Source organism: Lotus japonicus, chromosome 3, assembly GCF_012489685.1.
Source record: "Lotus japonicus ecotype B-129 chromosome 3, LjGifu_v1.2".
NCBI lineage: Eukaryota > Viridiplantae > Streptophyta > Magnoliopsida > Fabales > Fabaceae > Lotus > Lotus japonicus.
The window spans coordinates 45,350,624-45,373,712 of NC_080043.1; the positions used below are offsets into that span (position 1 = coordinate 45,350,624).

The 23,089-nt window shown below is 41.1% G+C and overlaps 1 non-coding gene across 1 annotated transcript; it reads right to left on the reverse strand.

The window, feature by feature from the left end:
• Positions 1-17,055: 17,055 nt before the first annotated feature.
• Positions 17,056-17,162, reverse strand: LOC130709615 (small nucleolar RNA R71). Its single transcript, XR_009010094.1, has one exon. It is a non-coding gene; the product is annotated as a small nucleolar RNA R71 (small nucleolar RNA).
• Between the last annotated feature and the right edge of the window lie 5,927 nt (positions 17,163-23,089).

Sequence of the window (23,089 nt, forward strand, 5' to 3'; positions counted from 1 at the left end):
CAGAATCTATCGAGAACTAAGCTATCGATACTTACTAAGGTTACACGAAGTAATCTATACTCTAAGGTACGATAATCTAGCGCGAAAGACAAGTTTTCGGAAAAGGAAATTTTTCCTCCTTCCCCCTAATAGGGCTCGGCCACTTTGGTTAATTGTGGGGTTCGATTTTTCTTCGATCAAACTTGGTTCCTATGCTTTCATAAGCCGTAACTAAGGGTATTCTGAACTCGGAAAAATTATCGGATCAAAAACTGTCGCAGGGGTATTTTGGTCATGATTTTTAACTTAGGATTTTCAAAACTGAAATCCCAAAAACCAAATTTTGCAGGGACGTTACTAACGACGTTTATGACAACTAATCCTACTAACACTAAGCTAAGGCGATAGTTTTTAGCCTAAAGGTTGAAGCTTTACCTCAAAAACTCCAAAAATGGGTATTTAAGGCTAAAATTGATTCCGGCGGAATTCCGGCGACATAACGGAAAATCTAATCCGGCAGAAGTGATCTTGGGCACATATAGAAGAGGTTTAGAATCAGAAATGAAAGATTCAGGATAGTTTTGCAAAAACCCATAAACTATCCACTCAGAAAACTCTACATAAAAGCTATGGAAAAAGCGATCAGAGGTAAGGATTAGCGACTATACCTCGAAACCTTGAAGCAGCAACTGATTAATCAACGATCAAGCAAGGATTGAACAAAATCTTCTTCTCCTTCTTCCTTGATGAACTCGCGGCCTTGAGAGGGTAAATGGAGGAGTTTTGTGTTTTTTTCTCACTTGCTTGCTATATATAGAAAATGGTAATTCGCGGGAAAATGAAAGTTTCGCGAATCTGATTTTTCCGGCATCATTCTCCATGAATTCTAAGATAGGTTTTGGCAAAGGAATTCCTAAGCTAAGAAGATGTCTCCTTGTATTTTTGGCAACTAATGCAAAGTCGGTGCAAAGTCGGTGTAAAACTATTTTACCCGATAAGTTGCTTTTTGCATCGAATGTCGGAATAGAAAACTTCCTTCTGAAGAAAGATTGAAATCATCAAGAGAAATGGGTGTACGCGTGTAGAATATCCATTTAAAGCTCTGAATAGATAAAGTCTTCATTGTCGAGAAATTCTAGGGTTTTGAAATACCAGGGATTCGGTTTCGGCAAACTTCCGATGATTGGAATCGGACGTTCGTAGATCCTAGAGTTTCGCCTCGAAACGATTGTGATATATGGAAAAAGAGAAGTTCTAACATTTCTCTGAAGATTTTTGGAATTAACTTCCGTCGTGCCTAAAAGTGAAAATCAGCTATATACTAGGGTTTCTGACCTAGGTTTAAGCGTATAACGATCGTGCTATAACTTTTATCGATCATGATGTAATCCTTTGACTTTTCCTGAACTTTCTCCTTCATAAATTTATTTCATTTGGTAAACTCTAGTTCAAGTTTCCCTTCACAATACATCAACCCTAATCGTAAATGGAAATCTCTTCCACTGATCCTAAGCTTAAAAACTTGGGTCTAACACTAAGAGCTCATGAAAGATGCGGTTCATGTAATCCATGAAGACAGCAGGTACATTTGTCACTCCAAACGGCATCACTAGGTACTCGTAGTGTCCGTAACGTGTTCGGAAAGCAGTCTTCGGTATATCCTCAGTCTTCACCCTGATCTGATGATAGCCTGACTTCAAGTCTATCTTGGAAAATACGGCAGCCCCTCGTAATTGATCCATCAAATCATCTATCCTCGGCAACGGGTATCGGTTCTTGATCGTCGCCTTGTTCAGTTGTCGATAATCCACACACAATCTCGACCTTCCGTCTTTCTTCTTAACTAAAAGCACTGGCGCTCCCCACGGTGAAACACTTGATCGAATGAATCCCTTTTGCCGAAAGATCCTCCCACGATTCCGCTTCAAAACTAAACGCCCTAAAATCCTACATATCGTACCCATAAGGAATTCCCCTGAGATCCTAGCTTCCTTATCAACGCATCGGTAAAACAACTTCCTAGCTCAGCATGCTATTCTAGACCTCGTGTAACTTCTATAGTTAAATCACGAGCAACTTCGAATAAGGTCCTACTAGGGATAATAATCATAAGATCTTAGTCTAAGTAGTAACGCAAACCATTAGAGCGAAAATCGCTCTGCAGACAATCAATTTTCACTCTTTGCAGAGTCACACAACCTAGCACAGAAGACCTATTCCCCAAAGACTCCCAAAAGACTCGACTAAGCTCTGATACCACAATATAACACCCCGATTTCCGGGTGCCACTTTAGTAACCAAAAAAACTTTACACGGAAAACAGGTAATATTTTTTTTTTGATTGATTCCTTTTAAATAAAGCAATAGAAAATAAAGACATAACCCAACCACTAAACTAACCAATGTACCATATATACACATGTACAGCCTCAGCTGCACTCCACGTCACGCAAACCCGCAATGACTCCAAAGTAGTATGCCCGTAGGCAAATATATACAGACCCAGAAGTGTAAGTGAGAAAATTATAATTACAAACCACTAGGAGAAAGTCGGCCTCAAAATGGCCTAAGCAAAGACCCCTATGGTCCGACTGACTCACTGTGATCCCTCAGTAAGAGAACCACACAAAAGTCATGCGTCGGGAACCTACCCTGTCCCAAAAGCAAAACGAATCAGAGCTCTACACAAAATATGACGCCTGCCTAAACCTACCCTCCCAGTACCGAGTCCACAGCGAACTGAAGTCGGCAAGTTGAAGCTCAGCTCCATGCGTCGTAAAGCTCCTTTCGTCAGACGTCCACGCTCGTCAGTCCGGTCCTCCACGACCCTTCCCCGGTACGTCGCCTGATGACCCACAAGATCGATCACTCAAGCGGTGGGGGCATGTTGATCCATCAGCTCAAACCTGATCCCCCCCGAGGGAGAGACCATCGAAATCCAATCCACCGTCGACATCTGGCAGCAGGCCGACCGCCCAAACACAAACATGAAACCAAAGCCAAGGCGCTAGGGTCAACTTACAGAATACAATAGATATACAATCAACATGCGATAAAGGGGGTATATATATATGTTGTATATATATACATATAAGTTATGTATTGCCTACCCCAAGGTATATACCTAGCATGTTATCGAATCTCTTACACAATTCAATCGTCAAAACACATAACGATGTTTATCAACATCAAATCATCAGATCTCAACAACTATAGTTAGAGTGCACGATATGTCATGCAACGTTAATCATAATAAGATGCATTGTGTGCCAGTGCAGAATATGCTGACACAAACCCGAATAACGTCACTCTGCTTGGCGACGGAACAAATCAACAACGTCACTCTGCTTGGCGACGGAACAAATCAACGACGTCACTCTGCTTGGCGACGGGACAAACCAGCGGTATTGCCACTTATAGGCTGGGCACCTCGAGACGGTCGTAACACTGGCCTCGTGTTTAACCATTTCTGCTCGGGCGTCGCTTATCACCTTTGGCTATAGTCAAGACGGTACAAACTCTACATGGTTTGACCATTTCTGCTTGCTCTGCCGAACATCAACAGGAGCGATACAACTCTACACGGATGATCGTTTCTTCCTGTGCTGCCAGGTATAGTCAGGACCGATTCAACTCTACACGGCTGATCATTGCTTCCTGCTATACCGAAGTACTCCACTTGGCACTTCATCGCGTATATGCATGTGTGCAATATGATTATCAAAACCACGACTCGTCCTCACCACATAAGTGTTTAGCTCAAACCCAACCTCAAAACAACCCAAGAGTTAGTGTCGGTCAATACAACACAACTCGGAGTTAGTGTCGGTCAATACAACACAACTCCACCAACAAGAATACACCAGGGTCTAGTGTCGGTCAATACAACACAGCCCAAACAACAAGAGCACTAGGTGTCGGTCAATACAACACGGCTCCAACAACACTCCCAAGAGTACTAGAGTGCTCGGTGACTTTCAATAATCACCTTAGCTCACCTTAGTGGCTTTCCCAATTCCAAAACTCTCCAAACCCACAACAAAGTCGACTTTTCCCCGTCTTTCGCAATTATTTTCCCCCTTTAGTTCTCCTATGATTATTCGTTTAGTAAAAACGTTTCGAATTGGATTAGTCAAGTTATGAGTTTACTTCTCAAAGTCTAAGTCTCCCAAAGTCTCTAGTTTTCGAAATTCTAATCATTCTAAGTTTTCCAAAAACCCTCCAAAAGAAGTTTCCCGGGGAAAGTCTATGTATTCAAACGAATCCCAACAAATGGCTAAGTCTCAAACCCCTCGTTTGGACTTGCCTAGGGTTGTTCATCCAACCCGAAATATCAAAGATCACTAGATCAATGAATCTCCACTCCGAAATTGCGTCAAAACACCCAATCCAACAAAAGCACAACATCACAAGTTATGGAAAAGCATCATAACATCAATTCATCACCATAAACAACATCAGATAAAGCATAAGTCGAATTTATCGACGCCTATCATGCAATCGTAGCTAATATAGTAAGTTGCCCTAACCTTAGGCGCTTTCCTTACTAAGTTGCGACTCAAATCAAATCCAATCATATCTTTGCTTTCCCGTGTTGGCTCACTTCCGTTTGTTCTTTGGCTTCGTCGTCAAGCGCTTCCGTCCTTCGTACCCTTCACAAGTTCACATACTAAATCTTAGCCTCTAAAGTCACATCTAAAGTTCCAGAACAAACTTAGCCAATCATTCTAGCTCACTTAGGCTAAATGCACAAACTTTATGTTTCAAGGACTAAAGTCCAAAGATAAAATATTTGTGAGTTTTAAAGAAAGGTCCTTAAAAAAACACATTTCGCAAACAACTCCTTAACTTTTAAATAATTCAACCCTAGTCCCTTGATAAGCACATAATCACGAAAAGGTCCTCACATAAAAGTAAGTTCTTTTTCAACCCTCAATCTTTTATAAATTTATCAAACAAACCCCAAGACTTTTAAAACTCCGGTTTAACCCAAAACTTCTCAGCCTCTTGTGCTTTAATCCTAAAGTTTTCCCACAATAAACTTTTAGTCCTCAAACTTAACTTATGATTTTCACTAAACAAAAACAAGTTTCAGAATTGATTTTCCAAACCCAAAACACATGCCATAGGCTCGGCCACATCTACATAACTATGTATAAATTCACCTTTTTCCCCAAATCACTTCCAAATCCATTTTTAACATTTAAACACAACTAATCAAGACTTAAATTAAAGCTCTTAAAATCCCAAAATCTCTTAACTAAAAAAAAAAGTTTTAAGAAAACTAAATGGTGAAATCCATAGATCCGGTGATGGGGAACAACGTTTGTAAAAGCACTTTTGGTGGAAGTCATTTTTGAAAAAGCATCACAAACCAAAACTCAATCTTTGTGATTAAAAAAACATGATAAAAAGGAGAAGATGCTTTACCATAAAATTGGAAGATGAAGATGATGGTTGTTGAGTGGTACTTGAGTGAAGCCATGGTGAAAAGATGAAAAAAATGATAGTCATGTGTGGGTGTTGTACAGGTGGTACTGCCAGGGGAGGCTACGTGAGAAGAAAATGGCTTTCAAAGAGGAAAAGAAGAAGAAAATGAGGGTTGTGCTGCTGTAACAAAGAAAAGAAAAGGACGAGAGTGTTGTGCAATGAGTTGAATGAGATAAATGAAGTGAGTATAGGAAATGGGTGATTTAGGTGCTGCAAGGAAGGAAATAAATGAAGAAGAAGAAGAAGTTGATGATGCTGCTGTAACGTTGGTGATCATGAGAAGAAAAAAAGAAGAAAGGGAATGAAAAGGAGAAGTGCTGCAGGAAAAGAAAAGAAGGGACGTGAATATGGGAGAAAGAAAGAAAATGAATAAGAAAAGAAATCTGGTGGTGATGCTTCAGTGAGAGAGAACGTGAGTGAGGGAGGATAAGGACGGATGGTTTAGATATTTAGGGAGAAGATATTTTTAAAACTAGTACAAATTGATTTAGACACCGAATGATTTAACTCATAGAGTTAAGAGAAAGATATAGGGGTGATATATTATTATCCCAAAAATTAAGAGGAACTCTATGAAATGATAAAATATAAATTTGGATCACTTTGGGCAAAATAAAACGATCCATCGACAAGAAAATGAGTAAAAACTGAGCTAAAGAATAACTGTTAGACAATTAGAACAAATATGGCGTTGTCATATTATTCAATTAATCTAAGTATCGATCCAAGAAAGGGCGATACTTGCATCGGGTTCATTTAAGTGAGAAAATGGCTTGAACGCAGTATGCTTCAAAATATACCGCAAAACTACTTTTTGCAATTGATGTCGGATGAGAAAACTTCCATCTGAAGAAAGATTGGAAACGTCGAAACAAATCCGGCAACGCAGACGGAAACTTCGTTAGAAGTCCCGAATAGAAAAAGTCTTCATCCATCGCTCGAATCTAGGGTTTCGAAGCAAAGAAATTAGCGTCGTCGGACTTCCGAAAAGTGAATACCATCGTGCGTACAGTCCAGGGTTCCGAAATGAAACGCTGGTCGAAGGAAAAATAAGGAGAATCTTTAAATTTTCCAAGGATTCGAAATCTCACTTAAAACGTTGCTTTAAAAGCGAAATAGCCGATTCTGGACACGCTCGCCATAAAGCAGGTGTGCAGATGGCTCGCACTAATTCCTACAGCGACTACGCAACATTCCTCAAGCAATTCCTGAACTTTCTTCTTCATTAATCTTTCTCAAATATCAAACTCCTGTCACGCTTACACTGATTCTACGCGTGAGTCGGAAATTAACTTGTTCTGCAAATCCAGGTCTTACACCTAGAGGGATTTGAAGAAGATGCAGTGGCACCAACAATCTTCACATTGTGTTCTGGGGTGATGATCTTTGAACCTCCCTTCATCTTCTTGCCAGAATCATGAGTCATGGTGAAGTGAACTGTAGAGAAAACTGAAAAATAACCGTTGGAGGTTAGAGAGAAAGTAGTCACACTCTTGGAAAGCACATTGAGAGGAATTGATGAATCCCAATACACGATCAAGGGCAGTTATATAATGAATAATATAGTCGTTGCCCGTGACAATTGTCATTAACTGCTACAAGTCAGTTAGAACACCAATCCCTAACTTTCCTCTTAATTTCTCAAATCTTGCTGCATCCAATGCTTTTGTAAAAATGTCTGCTAACTGCAAATCAGTTTCCACATGTTCAAGAATGATAATCTTTTCTTCCACCAATTCTCTAATGAAATGATGACGAATATCAATGTGTTTTGTTCTGCTATGCTGGATTGGATTTTTGAAAATGTTGATAGCACACAGGTTGTCACAGAACAATGTCATGACATCTTGTTTGACATCATATTCCTTCAACATTTGTTTCATCAACATAAATTGGGTGCAACCACTACCATCAGCAATGTACTCGGCCTTAGCTGTAGATAAGGAAACACAATTTTGCTTTTGCTGAACCAAGAAATGAGATTATTTCCCATAAAGAAATTGTAACGCCCCGATTTCTCGAGTGTCACACAGTAACCAATTAATCCAATTTCCGTAAAGAATTTTCGTCGATTCAATTATTAATCTTTTATTAATGACAAAGGTTCATTAATTGTGAAACTCTTGAAAGATTAACCTTTACAAATCTCGTGGAAGTAAACATCATCCCAAAACTTTTGAATTAAATAAAATAAGTATGAAATATACATCTAAAACCAAAGTAAATTACATCAACTTTATTTATCCAAATGAAAGCAAAATAATTGTTCAGTGCTTCCCGAACTCGGTACTCTCAACCCAAACATAAAATGGATGTCTCTCAACCCAAACCTATTCCTTGGCCTCTTCCTCTTTATCTTCTTCCTCTTCATCAGGAGTGTAGTCGTCATCCGGTAGTGGCTCGTCACGGAGTATCAACTCCCAAGAATGGGTCGTCGCCGTTATCTTCACGGCCATCTACCCCCCCTCCCCCACAAATAACAAATAAACAAGTAGCGCAAGGGTCAGGTCGCAAACAAAATAATCACAATCCATATCATAAAGCACAATAATCATTCGTTATAGAATTTAAGTTTTATGACAGTTAGTCAGTTAGACTAGCGCATCGTCACATCACATAACCCACCAAAACTCCTTGGCCAATCACGTACATCCGCAGATGTACAATCACGTGGATTCGCAATGACCCACAAACACAAGTCTCACGGTGACCGCAGTCAACCAAATCACGTGGAGCCACAATGATCCCCAAAATCTCCCTCGCGTGCAAGCTACTGTTTGTCTCTAACTGCACCATCGTTCTCATGGTACATAGTCTCACCTAGACCTATATTCCATTAATTCTCATTTCACTTGCAAGCGATTAATCACATTCTCTTTGTTACCGGCTCTAAAGTCATCCTAGAGTCTTGACAGTTCAACGTCGGATAAAACATAAACAACAAGAAATAAAATCAACAGTAGAAGGGATTACAACTGGATGAGCGACCTTCTTAAATAAATCTCAGTCAGACAATTACATTAAACAATACAATTAAGAAAAATGTTCAGAATTTCAAAGGACAACTAACCAAATAGCAGATGGATACAAGTTTTTCTGAAATCAAATATCACGGTCGTTTTCAAAAAAATACATCAGAAACCACAGTCACTAAAAATGTTCTACAGAACTCATTTCGCAACCAATAGTTACGTTCAACACATCTCTGGAAAGCGAATTTAAAATCCTACAATTTTCTAGTTTACCACGTTTTCGTTTGAAAATCGGAACTAGGTGATATTGGACCACAAAGTTTTCTGTCCAGCGCAGGAAAAACAGCAGGTACTTCAGTTACTAAAAACGTTGTCCAGGACTCATTACTAAACTAAAAATTACGTTCTTTGTTCTTTATATGCCTGGAAAGCTGATTAAAATTCCTACAACGTCCTAGTTCACTGAATTTTCATTTGAACACCAGAACGGAGTGATACTGGACCTCTAAGTTCGTTGTCCAGTATAGAAAACTGGCAGCGTCCCTTCGGCCTCAAAATTTCTTTACGTATGTTCAAGTCTAGGGTTCCTACTTGATTCAACCTGATTCAAACTCTAAGCCAAGAATCCCTAATAAACATGGTTTTCAAGCATAAAGGTCCAGCAACATTTATGATCATAGAACTCATGCAAGACAATCAATAACACATCTATTCTCATGAAATTTCTCATAGCAAAAACCTAATCATTCTACCCAACCTAAGACCAGCCCTTACCTTGCTAGTTGGGTGGTGCAAAGAGATGAAAGATGAAGTGTGGAAGAAGCTATCCCATGCTGTCCCTCTCTGCTCGCTCGATCTCCTCCCTCCCTCTCGCCCGCACGCTCTCTCTCGCACGCACGGTGGTGGCCGGCGCTTGGGTTGAAAGTGGCGGTGGTTCCTCTTTCTTCTCTCTCGGTTTCTCTCTTTCTCTCTTTCTTTCTTCTGAAGTTTTTCACGTAAGAGTGGTGTATGGGACCTTCTAATTCAGAATGAAGAGAAAATTAGGATTCCCCCCCCCCTACCCTTATCAAACCCGCGGCCACACTAGCATGTGGGCTAGGGTTTTTTTTTCTTTCTTTCAAGCCCGATCCAAGTCAACTCACTTGACCCACTAATTTCCAAGTAATCAGACCTGAAACCCAATTTAAACCCTCCCCCTTTCTCTAAAATCAAAGGTAAATTCGAAATTAAAAAGTTATTATTTCACAAAAATCGCTGGCACTGTACAGCCAGACCTTCGCTCACTAATTTTCAATTATCTTGAGCTACAGATATCGGATTGACACGAACCCAACTGGAGAATTTAGCTAACTCCGAGAGCTACAACTCTCATGAAGGAAGCTTCTCCAGAAAATGTCGTTAAGACCTCTCAAAAATTCATACAAGGTCACAGGCAGATTACCAATTAAATCAAACTTCACTAGAAACTTCACTTTTATTCAATAAATCACTTAAGTAATACATAATTAAGGTTAGGGTCTTACAGAAACACCCCCCTGAGGTGCTTTTTCTGTCATCTACATTTCCTGCCTAATCTGCATCACAATAACCTATCAACTTAGGATCATTGTTGTGTGCATAAAAGATGCCATAGTCAATAGTTCCACTGATGTACTTAATGATCCTCTTGACTGGTAGAAGATGACTTTCCTTAAGTGCAGCTCGATAGACAAACCCCAACTGAGAAGGCAATATCAAGTCTGCTAGCAGTGAGATATAACAAACTTCCAATCATGCTTCGATATAAGCTTTGATCAACATCTACTCCACTCTCATCCTTAGTCAATTTGACATGAGTTGCTTCAGGAGTTCTCTTGTGTGTTGCATTTTTCAGACCAAATTTTTTGACCAATTCCTTAGCATACTTACTCTGAGAAATGAACATAGAGTCCTCCATCTGTTTCACTTGACATCCAGTTTTGCAGAAGGTAACATTTAGATCCAAGTCACATAGCTGACTTATGCTTATCAGATTTGCTGCCAGGCCTTCTACTAGCAAGACATCATCCAGCTCTGGAGATCCACTACTAACAAGCTTTCCAAATCCTTTGATTTTTCCTTGAGCACCATCACCAAAAGTAACATAACTGGTGGAGTGTGGTTTTACATCACCAAGATAATTCTTTACTCCAGTCATATGCCTGGAACACCCACTATCAAAATACCAATCCTCTTTTGAAGAAACTCTCAGAGAGGTATAGGCAACTAGAGCAGATGTGTTGATCTTAGGCTTCTTCTTCTTTAACTCATTAGAGCTAAATTTAGCTGAACTTCTTTTTGGAAACCCATGTAGCCTGTAGCAATAAGGTTTTATGTGGCCATACCTCCCGCAATGGTGACATTTCCATCCGGTTTTGTTCTTTTCTGTGCTTGAGGATAAGCATATGGAATCTGAGAATACACATGTTTGACACCATGTTGTGACATCTGGCTTGACATGTGAAATTCAGTTTTCCTTTCAGCAGGAACAAACGGATGAGTGACCTTCTTGTCATCATCTGGTGTAGAGTCACTCACGTATCCCAGTCCTTTCACATCCCTGGCGATTTTTGCTGTTTCTAGCATGAGATCAAACATATCAGTTCCATTATTCAGCATGCGTACAGATTTAACCATACCCTCCAGTTTGGATTTCAAGACAAATGCTTCCTCCTGAAGATTTTCATTTAGAATTAGAAGTTCTTGTTTTTCCTTCTCAAGCTTTGTGACAGTTTTGCCCAGTTTCCTATGAAGGTATGAAAAACGATAGAAATGGGGGATTTGAATAGCGTTTTCAGTATAAAACTTCCCGCTTAAGATTTTAACAAATCTTTTGAGACACAAGTAAAGTGCTTAAGATAAGAGATAGAAAAGCACACAAGGATTTTATCCTGGTTCACTTGATGAATCACTCAAGCTAATCCAGTCCACCCGTTAAGGTGATTTCTTCCTTCTTAGAATGAACGCAATCCACTAATCAGGTAAATGTTACAACTGCACTTGAAACCTACAAGTGACTAACAATACACTGACTTAGCTCACACTAAGATTCACTCTCTTAGTCTTCTCTACGATCCGATCAAACTTGATCTCCTAAAGGTAACTAAACAACTGTTTAAGAAAGAATGTTTACAAGAAATTTGCTTCTGAAAAGCTAATAGTAAGCACAATGAATTCAGATGAAAGAATGCTTAGAAAGTTTGAATATAGCTTGCGCGTGTGAGATTCTTCCAACTGCATCTTTCAATCTTCAGCCTCTATTTATACTCCAAGGATTAGGGTTTGAACGCTGCATGGGAATGCTACCGTTGGAGGGCAGTTCTGGAAATTCCAGCTTCTGCTGTGGCTGAGAATGTTAGGTAGGTCGTCAGGATAGTACATTTGCTTTTGTACTTGGACAGTGACTTGACCTTTAAACCTAGTAGACTTATGATCAGGGGAATGCTTCATGTTGGAACTTGTGAAGCTCGTTGATCAGAGTCAGAGGGAAGCAGAGATCCTCTGACCGTTGTATCTTCTGATTCTGAACTCAGAGGGAAGTACATGGTCTTCAGAGTCATCTTGCTTCTGGACATCAGAGTTCCCACTTTTCAGCTTCTGGATCTTCAGAGTCTTCTACACCATCAGAACATCTGAACCTTTAGAGTGTCTGGGTTGTCAGAACATCTGGATCTTCAGAACTTCAAGTGACTGGGTCCATATCAGAGCTTGTATGACTTCAGATCTTCTGAAGCGTTTCTACTGTTCAGAGTGAACATAGATGTTGCGAAAGCGTTGCTTGGGTCACTCTTTATGCATAGTGCTTCTGATTTGTGTGAGATAAAATTGAGGTCAGAGCCTGTAAATAGCACACTCAGAAAAACACGTTAGAGTACCATAATTGTTCATACTAAAATGTTAACTTGTAATCATCAAAACATAGAGTTGTACTACTTGATCAAAACTTGATCTTACAAGCTTACACATCAAAAAACTGGGTTATACTCCCCCTTTTTGTCATAAGCAAAAAGTTTGGGGTGTGAAAAACTTAGCTTGAAGTACAAGGTACTTCCCCTTAGAGAAGGTCTAAGTTTCAAAAAGATGGAGAAAGAATTAAAGATGAAAAAGAAATTAGCGAGTTAATGAAATGAGTTAATGCATATGCAGAACGTTTACCACCGGCCACGGGAGTAATGAGAAGCTTCAGTTACTAATAACTTATCCTCGAGAAACAGCTTCAGCATTAACGTCAGGAGACTGAATTGAGCTTATAAATAGCGGTGAAAGCATAACAGTCTTCACATCCCAGATACAGAAGAACACAACTAGCAATGACTTCCTACATAGATTGTATCGAAGAGCTGAGGAGGAAGGCATTTGATGAAAGTTTGTTCTTTAACATGCGCCATCCAGAGGAGCCAACAATGTATGATCTAACCAACCGGCTCTTGGGAATGGATCTGAGTCCAGAAATGGACACAATCCTTAGAGACTTCCTTGCCTTTGTAGAGGAGCTACAGTAACTCTTCCAGCGGGAGCTGGATAACATGGTGAGGATACAGGAAGTGGGGGACGCACTGGTGTCCATGGCAGAGGGTCCTGAGAAGCAGGAGCTTCGTCTGACCTTGAATCGTCTGGAATATGAGCAGCATCCTCTGGAGCTAGAGAAAGCAGCGATGCGTAGAGAATGTGGGAACTTGAGGAGAAATCCTCCTTTTTAATTGTAACGATGCAAGTGTATGATATTGCCATTAATAAAAAACGGTTGTTTGTTGATTTATTTTAAAACATTTTATGATGAACAACTAATATGCAGCACATAAGGTGAAATGTAATAGAAAAACATAACATAAAAGGTAGAGAGAAGAAAACATAGTTGAAAAAGAAAGAAAATTAAAATAAAAACATATAAGAAGAGAGAGTTCCTAAAATCTAAGGATTGGGTGTTCTCCGTAAAAGCTCTGTGCACATCTTCTTTAACTCTTGAAGAATGGCATCATAAGAGTCAAGGCGTTGTTCAATGAGATCAATCCTAGGATCTGACTGAGGTGGAACAGATGTTGTAGCTTGATCCGAGTGAGAAGCTTGACCTGATGCAGCAGCAACTGGAATAATGCTAAAAGCTTGATTTCTGAGAACCTCAGCTTCAGTTGAAGTTGAGCAGCTTTTTCTAGAGTTTGCAACCTTGCAGCTTCACGTTGCTCTTTTTCAATCCTTGCAGCTTCTTCTTCTTGTTCTTTCTTCTTTCGTGCTTCTTCAATAGCAGAGTAGAGCTGTTCCTTTATCTGCTGTTCAACCAGAAGTTCTCTTCGTCTGAGACGTTGAGTAGCAGCTTCAACACATTTTGCCTTCTCAGAGTTGAGAAACCCCATCATTAGAGGAACTTGGTCAACCATCCAAGAACACAGACATTCCCATTCTTCAACAACTAGGTCTGGACTTGCACTTAGGTCAGTGCGACCATGCACATTGATGATCCTTAATGATGCTTCATGATTAAATGCATTGATGCAGTCAAGAAGGGTGGTTGGTCCAGAGTAAGTGTAGGGAATAAGGGAAAGGTTTGGTTCAGTTGATGAGGAGTGGTTGCTGCTAGCAACTTCAGAGGGAGAACCAACCTGCAGAGTTTGATGTGCAGAGTTATTGGTCTCAGGGTTTGGTTGAAGAGTTTCAGTCTCGAGATTCTGTGTTATCTGGTGAATGGTTGGAGACTGACTCAGCATTCTCTTGAAGAGGAGGAGGAGGAGGAGGCATTGAGGTAATAGGAATTGCCTGGATGGGGAAATCAGGAGGAACCAAAGGTTCTGGCCTAGGTCCAGGGTAGCGGCGAGGACTAGGAACATTGATGAAATGCTCAGGGATTTCAGAGAGCATTTCTCTAGCAATTTGAAAGAATTGTCTAGTGGCTTCTGACTTGTTGGATGGAGAAGAAAATGGAACATTGGTGGGAAAGGATACAGATGGAATAGGAGAGAGGTTGTCACGATCATATGGATGACGTGATTGTGGATTGGTTTTGGTTTTATCAGAGTCTAGAGCTTCAGAGGCTTGTGGTGCGGAGGTTTGTTGTTCAGAGGCTTGTGATTCATAGGTTTCTGAATGGTATGGAAGAATGATAGGTGTAGTGGAGGCAGAGGGTTTGTTGGCTTGAAGCATTTTCCAAAGAGGTTCTTCCTCAATGGTAGGTTGAAAGAAGAAGTCTCTAGGGGGGAAGGGTGAGAGGTTTGTTGATGAATTGGTGATGGTTTAGGATTGGTTACATCAAGCAAATTTAAATCATCATCAGAAAGGGCAGCAAACTTACTTGAAGCTCTTGCTTCAGATCGTGTGATTCTGATGGAGGGTGCAGGTCTAACTTGTTCCTGAGTATTTTCCACGATAACTACTTGAGGTGCAATCCTGACCTTATTAGCCTTCTGCTTAGGCGGTGGAGCATCATCATCATCGTTGTCATCACCATCAGAGGGATCCTTCTCCTCAGATGCTTCAACTTGCTTCCTCTTGGTCTTCTTCTTCCTTGGGGACTCAAAGTCCGGAGGCTCTGGGAGATTTCTGAAGAATTTGTTCACATCAATCTCAAAGCCTTGCTGCTTCATGATGACCCTATTTTAGTAGTGTTTTTAGGGTCATTTTTTGTTTGTTTTGAGTCTTTTTGTTGAGTCTCATGTAGTGTTTCATGCATTCTCATGCATTTTTATCTTTTCTTGAGTCTTTGTTTTGTTTTGGTAATTTTGTAGTTTTATAGGGAGTTTTCTTGCATTTTAAGTTAAGTTTAGGACTTGCATGATTTTCTTTTGTTTTATGAAGGACCTCTTGTGCTAATGAGCTCTTGGAGCTTCTAGAATCTTTCTTGACTTGTTGGTTAGGTTTGGAGAGCAGAAACTAAAGGAGAAAGAAGGCCAAGAAGCATGGAATTGATGGAGAACTTAAAGAGGATTGAAAAGAGGAGTTTCAGAAGCCAAAAAGTCCTTTTCAGGCGAGCTTAAGCGCCTAGGCGCTGGGAATGGACGCCTATGCGCCAATTAGGTCCAGAGGCATGTTTTTTAACATGCAATTGGCGCTCAGGCGCTCTGAATTGGCGCCTGAGCGCCCAGCCACGTTTATTTTGCCTATAAATAAGGCTTAGGCCAATTTCTTTGATACATTTGGACATTTCACTCATTTTTGATCAAGTTTTAGAGCTGAGGAGAACTTTGGGGCCAAGGGAGGCTTCCAACTTGTATTCTTTCTCAGGTTTTCTTTACATTTTCTTTATGAAGCCATGAGTGGCTAGTTTACTTTTTGCTTTGGTTTAAGAGATTCTATGAAATTTTAGTTTGTTAAATCCTATCTCTATGCTTGAGTCTTGATTCAATCTTGTATTTCAATTCCTTATTGCATGCTTAGCTTTGGTGCACCTTTGATATAGGCTAGATTATAATCAAATGGAAATTTGTCATGATTTAGGGACATGAATTGGAATAGATCCTTCTATACTTGCTTCTAGGCATAGAGTGAGGGTAGGGTTTTGTTGGCCTGAACATACATGCTTATTTACCTCTTATGAATGTTTAAGTACACAAGGAATTGGGCTTATCTTTCAGTTTGAGAGAGTTACTTTTGTGAGGAATCAACTTGTAAGTACATAGGCTATAACAACAAGAATTAAATCAAGGTTTCACATGCATAGGATAGGTGGACTAAAATGGATTAGATGATCAAAAACCCAAGGCAATTTTCCATCATTTGTTTTTCACAACTTATTCATTATTGCCCTTTTGCAAAACTCTTGTCACAATCAACCAAAACCAATCTTTGAAATTTACTGCTTTAAGAACTTGCAAACTTTAGGCTTAAACCAACAATTCTCACTCACAATCCCTGTGGTTCGATATTTTAAAACCCGGAGGTATTTGTACACTTGCGAATTGACCAACAAGTTTTTGGCGCCGTTGCCGGGGATTGTTTGTGGTTTTCGGTTTAAGTTAAAAAGATTGTTTGTTTGTTTTACTAAGCATTGCATTGAATAGGTGTTACTAACCTTTTCTCTGTTTTGTGATTTCAGTTTATGCACGGTAGACTTGGTTCGGATCCACTGCTGTTTGATTCGGAGCCAGAACGCACCCTCCGTCGTCGACGAGCTCAACAAAGAGCTGCTGAGTTAGCCGCCATGGCTGCCCATATGACGGAGGAGGAGATGCAAGCCCACATTGAAGAAAGAGTGAATGAGGCTCTTGCTCAAAGACTTCAAGAGGAAGAATTGGAAAATGCCAATCGTTCTCTTGGAGACCTCACCTTGGCTGCCATGAGCTACGATTATCTGGGCAGCATAGTTTCCCCCGATGGCATGGGAAATTTTGAGCTGAGGCCGGCATTCATTAATTTGTTGAGCCAAAATCAGTATGGTGGAGGTGCTCTTGAAGATCCTCATGCACACATGGAGCGGTTTATCCGCAATTGCAACACCTACAGAGTTTAGAATGTTTCAGCGGACACCATCCGCTTGAGTTTATTCCCCTTTTCATTGAGGGATACTGCTGAGGAGTGGTTGAACTCACAACCCCAAGGTAGCATTACATCTTGGGAAGACTTGGCTGAGAAGTTCACCACAAGGTTTGTTCCAAGAGCACTCTTGAGAAAGCTCAAGAGTGACATCATGACTTTTACTCAATCCACCGATGAGAATCTCTATGAAGCTTGGGAGAGGTTCAAGAAGCTCTTGAGGAGGTGTCCTTAACATAACCTTACTCAAGCTGAGCAAGTAGCAAAGTTCTATGATGGTCTCCAATATTCTTCGAGGTTTGGTTTGGATGCGGCTTCTAGTGGAGAGTTCGATGCCTTACTTCCACAAGTGGGGTATGAGTTGATTGAAAAGATGGCTATAAGAGCCATGAACTCTAGTAATGATCGCCAAGCCCGAAGAGGAGTCCTTGAGGTTGAAGCTTATGATCAACTTATGGCCTCCAACAAGCAACTCTCCAAGCAAATGAATGAGATTCAAAATCAAATGAAGACTACCAAGATTGGTGGTCGAGTTGCCAAGGTGGAGTGTGTGACTTGTGGAGGGCCACATGACAGCGAAGAATGCACAGAGACTAGACCGGAGGAGGAAGTGAAGGCTATGGGTCAAGCTCGGAATGACCCATTTTCAAATACTTACAATCCAGGATGGAGGAATCACCCTAATTTTTCTTGGAGTCAAGGTAGTAGTGGGCAAGGAAATGGTTTTCAAAGACAATTTCCTAGCCAAGGATTCCAAGGCCAAAGCTCAAGACAACCTCAAGAGCGAGGAGAAGGTGAAGGTAGTGGTTCCAAGAAGAGTTTAGAAGAGTTGGTGGAAACTTTCATCAACCGGACGGAGAACAATTACAAGAATCAAGAGGCGGCTATCAAGAATCTTGAGAATCAATTTGGCCAGCTGGCCAAGCAAATAGCCGAGAGACCTCAAGGTAAGTTTCCCTCCGACACTATCCCCAATCCTAAGCAAGAAAATGCCTCTGTTGTAGCCACTAGAAGTGGGAGAGTGATGAGTGAATTGAAGAAAAAAACAGAGGGGGAAAAGAGAGAGGAGATAGTGGGAGGAGAAGTAGTTGTGCCTATTAAGGTGAGAGAGGAAGTTGATCTTAGTCCTGAAACTAGCAAGGTTCCGTTCCCTAAAGCATTGGCTAAGAAGAGCTTAGATAAAAAGTTTTCAAAATTTGTTGATGTTTTCAAGAAGCTCCACATTAGTATTCCTTTTGCCGATGCTTTGGAACAAATGCCTATATATGCTAAGTTTATGAAGGATATTTTTCATAAGAGAAGAAGATTGAAGGGAGTAGAAGAGACAGTGTTGACGACGGAGGAATGTAGTGCCATTTTGCAGCGGAAGATGCCAAAGAAGAGAAGGGACCCCAGAAGTTTCACTATTCCGGTGGAAATTGAAGGCACAACGGATGTGGAAGCCTTGTGTGATCTTGGAGCGAGCATCAATTTGATGCCGCTCACCATGTTTGAGAGGCTTAACCTAGGAGAGGTTACTCCAACCATGCTCTCCTTGCAAATGGCGGAGCGATCCCTCAAGACTCCATATGGGATTGTGGAGGATGTAATGGTGCGGGTGGACAAGTATGTGTTCCCCGTGGACTTTGTTGTGCTTGATATGGAGGAGGATGAGAAGATTCCTCTCATCCTTGGTCGACCTTTCTTAGCTACTAGTAGAGCTAAGATTGATGTTGACAAGGGTCACCTCATTCTCCGTGTTGGTAAGGAAAAGGTACGGTTTTCTGTTTTTAATCCTATGATTGAGACTATCCTGTGATGTGATTAGAAGCAGGACAAAGGTTTTAGAAGAGACCCCCAAAGTTAATGCCCAAATTGATGAGTTCCATCCGGCTCTCATCAAGCTTGTTAGTGGTAACAAGTATGGGGGGTCCAAGTACGAGAACTTACATGCTCATATGGTGAAGTTTACCCAAGCTAGCACCCTTGCTAAGATTGAGGGTGTTTCAAGTGATGAACTGAAGATTAAACTCTTCCCTCATTCTTTGACAAGGGAGGCTAGAGCTTGGTTTGATGAGCAAGAGGACATTGCCTCATGGGAGGATTTACTCCAGAGGTTTTGTGCAAGGTTTCTTCCTTGCACTTGTGGTAAGTTAATCAATGGAAAGGAATTTCCTTCCTAACACCATCGGAAGGAGAGTCCACCTAGGACTATAACCTAGGGCTAAATGGGAGACAACCCATTCTTTTCATTTTGTTATTTTCTATCTTTTAATTTTGTAGTATTTTAGGTGTTTAATTTCAAAAAAAAAAAGTAAAAAATTTTGTGAAAAAAAACTGGGTTGAGCGCCTAGGCGCCAATTCATGAGCGCCTAGGCGCCAATTAGTGGCAGAGGCACTGCCTCCGGAACTGGTGTGAGCGCCTGAGCGTTCCCCTCGAGCGCTCGAGCGCTCCTGTTCGTATTTTTGCCCACATTTTGAGTTTTAAAACCCCAACCTTTCATTTTCCCACTCTTAACTCTCATTTCCCTCATATAAACGCACCCCACTCTCTCCAAACCCCATCTCTACTTCTCATTTCTCACTTGCACACACCTTGGCTCTTCCTTTTACTTCAAGGTTCTGCATTGCATCAAGTCTCTTCCACTTACACCCACTCACTCTCAAGTCAAGGTAAGTTCCATTTTCCACTTCCTTTCATCATAGTTCTTGAGTTTTGCAATGCATGCTTCTTTTGGGTAAGGGTGAGTGAATTTGTGCTAGTGCAAGTCGGGTTTGGGTTGTATTTGTAGGATCACGCGCTTACCACTACGCCAAAACCAATTGGTGTTAGTGAGGGCGCAACGTTATTTCTTATAGCGTAGCAGACAGCGCCCCGTTTCGAATGCTACCTGCAGGCAGGATGCTGGCCCACCTGGACCCAACAATCCCCCCCCCCCAGCACCTACCAGCCAAACTAGCTGCACAGCATGCCTTCCGTGGGATTCGAACACGGGACCTGGCTCTGATACCACTTGTAGGATCACGCGCTTACCACTACGCCAAAACCGATTGGTGTTAGTGAGGGCGCAACGTTATTTCTTATATAGCAGACAGCGCCCCGTTTCGAATGCTACCTAGCAGGCAGGATGCTGGCCCACCTGGACCCAACAGTATTTGTTAATTATGGGTTGGTGTTGTGCTTAATTAGAAAGGGGTTGTGAATTTGTGAGGAATGGGTAGTTAGGATTTTGTGGTTTAGTGTAGTTTAGTTGTTGCTTACAAGGTGTTTGTTAGAATGCCTCAATGAGTTCTCTTAGTCGATTTTTGGCAAGTTCTTTTGTGGTAATCTTTCTTTCTTTGCCAAAATCACTAAGAGACTTGTTGGGTGCTCTTAGGTTGTTCTATTTTTGTTTGTGTACAAAGTTTCTCCTTTCATTTCTTTTTATTTTTGAACTAACATTTCTAACGTCTGTGGCTTGTGTATGTGCTAACAACTTTGCAGATGCCTGCAAAAAGAGCAAGAACCAACGCAAGAGCTGTAGCTTCTTCCTCCACCTCCCGGAGCTTTGATCGCTCCCGCTTCCTTTCATTGAAAAAGGAGGAGTTTTACCGTTCTCACCTAGCACACAAGGAGTGTGTGAAGGAGCGGGGAGTTCTTTATCGGGAGGGAAGAAGAGACCTCTTGGGCATGCAAGAAGCCATGGAGATTAGGAGGTGGAAGAATTGGGTCAACCCCATTCCGTTTGCTTGTGAGGTCATGGTTAGGGAATTCTACGCAAACACCTACTGTGACAATCAAGAGGACAGGTCCAGGCCACCGGTGAATTCATCTTGGTTCAGGGGAGATGTGATTGACTACAATCCAGCAGTCATTCGCAGGCATTTTGGTCACCTCACGGAGGACCAAGAGAAGGAGCTTTTCCCCGAGAAGGCCACCTATCATGAGCTCTTAGAGGAGAAGTCATTGGAGATCTTGGAGGAGCCAGCGGGAGAAGAGGAGGAAGAAGAAAATGTTGAGGTGGTGAATGAGGTGGTTACTCCACCACGTGCTGACCCTTCTCCTGCTTGGATGGAGGCCGCTTTCGGGCGGATGTTTTTGAGGCAAGATCGCCTACACAGGGATCTTGACCTCCATTGGAGGGGAGGTAGCACATCAGACCCCATGTATAATGGGCCCATGGATTTTAATACCTTGGAGCAGGGGATGATAGACCTGAGCTTGATGCATGATGCCGGTGTTCATCCGGATTATGGCGATGGAAGGGGTGACCATGACCCCATGGAGTGAGTTTATTGAGGTATTTCTATCCTTAGTTTAGGTCATGCATCTTTGGCATATTTTTCAATTTGTAGTTTTTGTTTTTCTTTTTTTTTCATGCATTGTTAATTAGCTATTTGTTTTTGGGTTTTTTACTTCCCTATACTCACATGCTTTTAGCTATAGTTTTGCTTCCCTACTTGTGCTGTTTTTGAAAATGCTTTTGTGAATATTTGTTGTTGTTTTTGGGGATGAGTGATTGCATGTTGGGGAAGAGAGGAGGAGACTTCGGTCTTCCGAGTGTTTCTTGAGAAAGGAGTCGAGGTGAGTCCATTAAGGGTCTATCTTTGGCCCTTCACCATAAAAATTCCTTGGAGGATCCTGACTCACTTGCAATTCTTGGTTCTGCGTTAATTTCACTCATAGCATGCTTAGTGATTTCTGTTTTATTCTTGAGACTTATAGGATTTCTTGAGATTCTGAGTTTGTGGTTGAACATTGCCCTTAGTTGTCCCATTTGAGCTTAATTGGAGAATCTTTTTGTAGCCAAAAGTTTGGGATGGATGTTTGGTTGGAATATTGGGGAGTGTTGGTCCTTGTTTCATTTGAGTGGAGCTGAAAAATTGTGAAATAGTCTCGTGCCCCAAATTTAAAGTTAAAAAAAAAGAAGAAAAAGAACTCCCAAACAAAAGTTGGAGTTGGAAAAAAAAAGAAAAAAAAAGAGTTTGAAAAAAGGGGTGCAAGAGGCTTGTGAAAAATGTGTGTTGTGAAAAGCTCCGGGGTTATTAGAGGAGGACCACACTCAATGTGCTTGAAAGCCTAGTTTTCCCTTAGGGACCAACCACCATCATGCTTTACCTAGCCAATGTTTCAACCCTTTTGAAAGTCTCTTCGAATATTTGCATGTTTGATCTTTGTTGCTATTGAGTGAATGACATTCAGGACCTATGAAATTGTTTGTGTGCTCAGTGTACTAAATAAACATCTCATCCTAGGATTTTTAGATCTATATGATTCTCATGAATGGGCTCTACACTCTTCTCTTTTCAAAAGATGCATGAAGTAGGTTGTCGGGTCTTTCTCTTGGAACTAGTTGTGGTTACTAGGTCCCCCTGTTTTTCATGTAGTATTCCTTTGTGAGAGCACTTGTTTGGGAGCATTTCTTGCGCTTGAGGCTATAACAACAAGAATTAAATCAAGGTTTCACATGCATAGGATAGGTGGACTAAAATGGATTAGATGATCAAAAACCCAAGGCAATTTTCCATCATTTGTTTTTCACAACTTATTCATCATTGCCCTTTTGCAAAACACTTGTCACAATCAACCAAAACCAATCTTTGAAATTTACTGCTTTAAGAACTTGCAAACTTTAGGCTTAAACCAACAATTCTCACTCACAATCCCTGTGGTTCGATATTTTAAAACCCGGAGGTATTCGTACACTTGCGAATTGACCAACACTTCAGATCCTCAAGATAGTATCTAATTGCCTCTGGATCATCAGCCTTGGACCAGAGAGGATAGTCCTTTAGAGGAATCCTTTTCCTTGGTCTTCCTTCGACAGTGCTGGAATCAGCCTTGGTTAAAATCATGCCCATTCTCTTCAGGGAAGTGGCATTGAAGTTATCTCCAGAACATCCTAGCCTTCGTAGAGCATTTACCAATTTGCTTTCCACAAAGAAGTCAGAGAGAAAACTACCAAAAGGTATGTATTTTATGGCAGATTTTGGTGAGGTAGTGGTTCTGGACTTCTTGATGCACTCCTTTAGATAGGAGAAGAGGAAGTAAGGCAGGCACACCTTCTTGTGGTCTTTGATGAAGAAAAGCAACGCCTTCTGGGTGAAGTTGATGTAATCAGGAGAGCTTCCCTTTGGTCTTTGGTTGATGCAGTGTAGAAGAATGTTGTGCCAGATTCTCAAATCAGGGTGAAGCTCCTTGGTCTTGCAAT